The 4964-nt window shown below is 36.5% G+C and overlaps 1 long non-coding RNA gene across 4 annotated transcripts; it reads left to right on the top strand.

Moving 5' to 3' along the window:
* Window positions 1-1101: 1101 nt before the first annotated feature.
* On the top strand, window positions 1102-3985 carry LOC125298084. 4 transcript variants are annotated; one of them, XR_007194161.1, is made up of 6 exons: window positions 1102-1178; window positions 1687-1849; window positions 2045-2344; window positions 2447-3169; window positions 3254-3540; window positions 3800-3985. It is a non-coding gene; the product is annotated as an uncharacterized LOC125298084 (long non-coding RNA). The 4 variants fall into 4 exon arrangements; XR_007194160.1 differs by having other exon boundaries at window positions 1687-2344; window positions 2447-2658; window positions 2869-3169; XR_007194158.1 differs by having other exon boundaries at window positions 1687-2344.
* The last annotated feature ends 979 nt before the right edge of the window (window positions 3986-4964 follow it).

Raw genomic sequence — 4964 nt, 5'->3', positions numbered from 1 at the left:
TGTGCCGAGTTACATATTCTGAATCTGCCTTGATAATTATTCTACCTTGTCTTTTATTACTTTTTTACTACTTTTGCCTTTGTTTTTGCTTACTAACTATTTTTTATTTTTAAATGATTTTACCTTGTGTTTTATGTTTTCTTTTTATTATGATCTTTACCTTTTAACTATTCTTTGACTATATTGCCTTTCTATGCTTTCATTTGTTATTATTGTTTGGTTTTGTTTATGTAAAGCACATTGAATGACCTCTGTGTATGAAATGCGCTATATAAATAAACTTGACTTGATTTAACTTGACTTTGAAGTTATGCATGTGAAATGAATGTAAAATGCAAAATAAAAAAAATGTCAAATGAATGTAAAATGTTAAGTCAACATGTTAGTGTCAAGTTATTTGCTCATAGACACAACACTTCATGTTATTTGCTCATAGACACATTACGACATGTTATTTGCTCATAGACACAGCACTACATGTGATTTGCTCATAGACACAAAACTACATGTTATTTGCTCAAGACATAACATTACATGTTGGCTTTGCATATACAGTAGCACTGGACTTTGCACCAACTTGCACATTTGCGGTTTCTGTACCTGCATCCTCATAACTATTAATAGTGTTCAATACTGGTTTTTTTTCTGCAGCAGTATGACACAACCCTCAGAGACAGTTAAGAGGATCACGGTACTCATCATAACCCAGCTGTGATACATAAAAGATAAGCATTAAGTCATAATTTTGCTTTGAATTATGCTCAACTTAATTTAACTCAGTCAAAAGGATGAAGATGACTTAACTAAGCTGAGTCAACAATTTGTAATTTGTTACAGTGTAGCTGGACTGGTACTAAAGCAGGTGAACCATCAATTTGCAAGATGACAAGGAAGAATTGTTTTGTCAATAAATGCTATGACTTTGAAGTACACATAATTTACTCAACTCAACATCAACAGCATGGCTTGACTTTGTGACAACTTGCCCTTGTGTTGTTTCTGTCTTTGTTGCTCTAGGTCAGGGTGTATGCATCCTGTCTCGTATAACTTCAAATACTGTTTTTTTCTGCATCAGTAGGACATATGCCACAGTGACATTTAGTCAAGATTGTTGCACAGTGACTTATTCACTGCTTGTGATCCAGAAGCACTCAACATAACCCAACTGTCATCCAGAGGTATGTAAAAAGATCAGGGTGGATCAAGTCATAATATTGCTTTGACTGAGTTAAACTGAGCATTAAAACATATTTTTACAGTGTAGCTGTAACCTGGGGGCTGAAATCAGTTGTAGTTGATCTACAAAGGAAATTATTGCGATAAAAAAGACTCTCATGTTGTTTGTGGTGTGATGTTATGTGATGTATTTGACATGGTGTTTTCCAGTTCTTTCTCCTATTCACTATAAAAAAGGAAAAGTCAGGGCTGTCCAATTTATCAAACCATATTATGTTACAATTATATAAAACAGTCTAGTTTTAAATTAAACACAACCTTATTGTGTTAAAATGTTCATTCCAATTAATCCATTTTTTCAAATTGAATTACTTAAGGTAGCCTAAGCGTATATACTGGAGGAAAAAGGAAAAAAAACTGGAATCCATGCAAAATATGTCAGTTCAACATAATAACATTGTGTTTGAAGGAAAAACGTCAGTTTGTTTAATTTCATGTTTTGTGGTTTAGTAACAGTCATTGCTGAATTGGTGCCCTTTCCGGTGATGAAAATGTCTAGCACCAGCATGATAACATCATGGCAGACTGTACTCTTTCTGAATGCAGGTAGAACAAGATCTGCTTTTAAAAGGCATTAAGGTATTTTTGGTGCATTTTCTCCTGAGTCTAACTGGTAAGATGCATTATTACACAGTTACATACTGTCAAAGATAATGTATGTATGTGTATCGGTATGTGATGTATACAGGAAAGGTTTTTTGATTCTTAGATGTTGTATGTTGAATTGACAAAATCCAGTCAAGTTTAGTTGAATTATTTGTGAGTATAGTGCATATTTTTCTCATCTTTTGTTTTGGTTGTGTTTCAGCTGTGCAGTGTGAATGGAGTGTGACCTACTCCTCTACACATGTCTGTGGTCTTAAAGGAGCATCAGTGGTCCTGCCCTGCACATACCAGTATTCTTATGGAGACACGTATCTGGGAGGAGAGTGGTATGAAGAGAAGAGTGGTAGAGTCATAAAACACAGTCACTCTAATTATCCTGACTGCAGTCTGAACATAGACACACTTTCAGATGGAGACTCTGGTGTTGATCAGTTTCGGTTTTATACAGTCTTACACTTGAAATGGATGACAAGCAAACCTGGTATTACATTGTCTGTTACAGGTAATTACGGGGTTCAAAATCATTGTCATTTTATCACTATTTATGGTTGATAACTTAATGTGGTAAACTTCCTATACCTCACTCATGCCTGACCATGAATAGATCTGACAGTAGAGGAAGCGGCTGCACACAAACAGCATCAGACTGAAGTGACCTGCAGCACCTCCGTTGGGCTCTGAACTTCAGTATGTCTGGTACAAGACTGGACAGATTCTACAAGACAGAACCACTGACAGCCTCCATACTAGTCTATGAAGTGGCCAGATACTCCTGTGCAGTGAGAGGTCATGAAGCTCTACGCTCCCCAGCAGTGTGTGAGTATACAGATCACCTCCAGTGATTTACATTTGTACTTCTTTTCAGTTCTTATCAGAGAGCAGGAATGACATTCAAATATTTTAATCCACAATGTAATTTGTTTGACAGTTGAGATCCATCACTGGACCTTTAACAAACAATAATATGTGCATTCAGCCTGTAGCTTTTCTCGTTTATGTGGGTTTTGGTGCTGTGTGTGATTATAGGTGTTCCAGATAAAGAGTGCTGGGGTGTGACCTACTCTGATGAGAATATCTGTGTATTAATGGGCTCATCAGTGGACATTCCATGCACTTACTTTTATCTAAGAGCTGACCACATCAGCAACATGTTTTGGTTTCACAGCCAAAAATCTATAAAGTATGGGTTTCTTGGTAAGAAAGAAAATAGTTGTACCCTGAGACTGAAAGACATCAGAGAGAGTCACTGGAGAATATACCTTCAGGTTAACAACAACAGGGGGGCAGGGTTTCTCTGGAGTACCTGGAGTCACCATCTCTGTTACAGGTAACATTTGAAGTTTAATACAGTTTAATGATTTTAATGTAGTTTGTCTGCATACATCATTTCCTTGCATTGTGTATTCTCTAGATCTGCAGGTGTGGGCACCTCTTGATACAGTGAAAGAGGGGGACAAAGTCACCCATACCTGTAATACTACCTGTACTCTGAGTAACGACCCCACCTTCATCTGGTACAAGAATGGACAGCCTGTGACCTATAAACACACAACCAGAGACAACAAGCTGCATCTAAACCCAGCCAGCAGTGAGGATGCAGGCAATTACTCCTGTGCATCGGCTACAGTATTTGATTTGTAATGATTATTAATCACTCATGTTCACAGAAGTAAAAGAAGTAAAGAAACCAATGTGCAGGTATAGAATCTGTTCAAATTATGATGAAAGTTTCAATATAGGTGTGTGTGTATGTGTGTGTGTGGCTATGTGTGTGTGTGTGTGTGTATGTGTGTGTGTGTGTGTGTATGTGTGTGTGTGTGTGTGTGTGTGTGTGTGTGTGTGTGTGTGTGTGTGTGTGTGTGTGTGTATGTGTGTGTGTGTATATGTATGTGTGTGTGCATTTCTTCATTAATTGATCAAACTGTTAGAAGCCAGTAATTGCATCTGTATCTTTCAGAGTGTGGGGACTGTGAGTGACACGCACATGCCTCTCCAGAGAAGAACTCAGTCCTCAGTGTATGAGACTCTACAGGGAAGAGAGACGCCCCAAACAGAGATGGAGATGAAGGATCTTTCATAGACTGTCTTTCAACAGTTTTGGTTTTGGGCAATTCCACGGAAAATTGACTTTTTGTCACATCCATAACGCCAGTGAAATGCCTTGGCATTTGTATGATGTGAATGATAACATTCATTTTTTGTGCATTTTTTCTCATGTACATTCTTCAGTCAAAAATAGCAAATGCTCAAATTTCATGTAATCATTCACATCATACCATACCATCACATTTTATTGGTGTTATAGATGTTTCAAAAGACATAATTTTCCATGGAATTACCCTTTTACAACAAATGGTTTAGGTAATTGAGTATATGATCAGCTATAGTTGAAACTTTGATTTGATCACTGTCAGAGGCTTGTAGCCAAATCAGTATGTTTAAGCTCCTTTCCCACTTAATGTTAATCAGACCCTCAAACCTTATGTTCCCTTTTTAAAGATGTGTTTATCATAATTATCTGCTTTTTTTCAATTCTGAAATGAAGGGGGTTGTGCTTACTTACAGTTTTGTCATTAGCTAAAATGCACCTGAAATTGAAAGTAGATCCAAACTGAGATATATGATCCTCATCTTTACCTTCTTGGCACAGCATTGTAAGTAATTGCTTATAAATGTGTTCACACTTTTATGGTTTTATATGTCTTTGTGTTCAGCTAATACATGTTGGTGTCTGCCAAGATAAAACTGTTAAAACAATCTAAACTATATATTTTCTAAAAGATTTTTAAGTTTTAATTTTTTAATCCAAAAGATTCTATAAAATGTTCTATATTCTCTAGATGTGATTTAAAATGAATTGAGAGACATGTCCACCCTCCATACTTTGGTGTACTACAATCTACACATAGTCCTGTATTGCATATTGGTGAACCTAGTGTGGTTGTTACAAAATAATAATAATTACTGCAAGTCTAAGCCCCTCGCGCCCCCCTTCCCTCCCTACATGTCTTACATGTCAATGACAGTTATATCTTGGGAGGATTTAAAACAATTTATGCTGTTACGTGCTTGTTTGTTTTTTTAAACACCAAAATTATGTAAAGTATCACAAAATGGCAGAC

Source organism: Alosa alosa, chromosome 7 (assembly GCF_017589495.1).
Source record: "Alosa alosa isolate M-15738 ecotype Scorff River chromosome 7, AALO_Geno_1.1, whole genome shotgun sequence".
NCBI lineage: Eukaryota > Metazoa > Chordata > Actinopteri > Clupeiformes > Clupeidae > Alosa > Alosa alosa.
The sequence above is the reverse complement of the archived record's forward strand: the minus strand, read 5'-3'. Positions and strand labels throughout refer to the sequence as shown.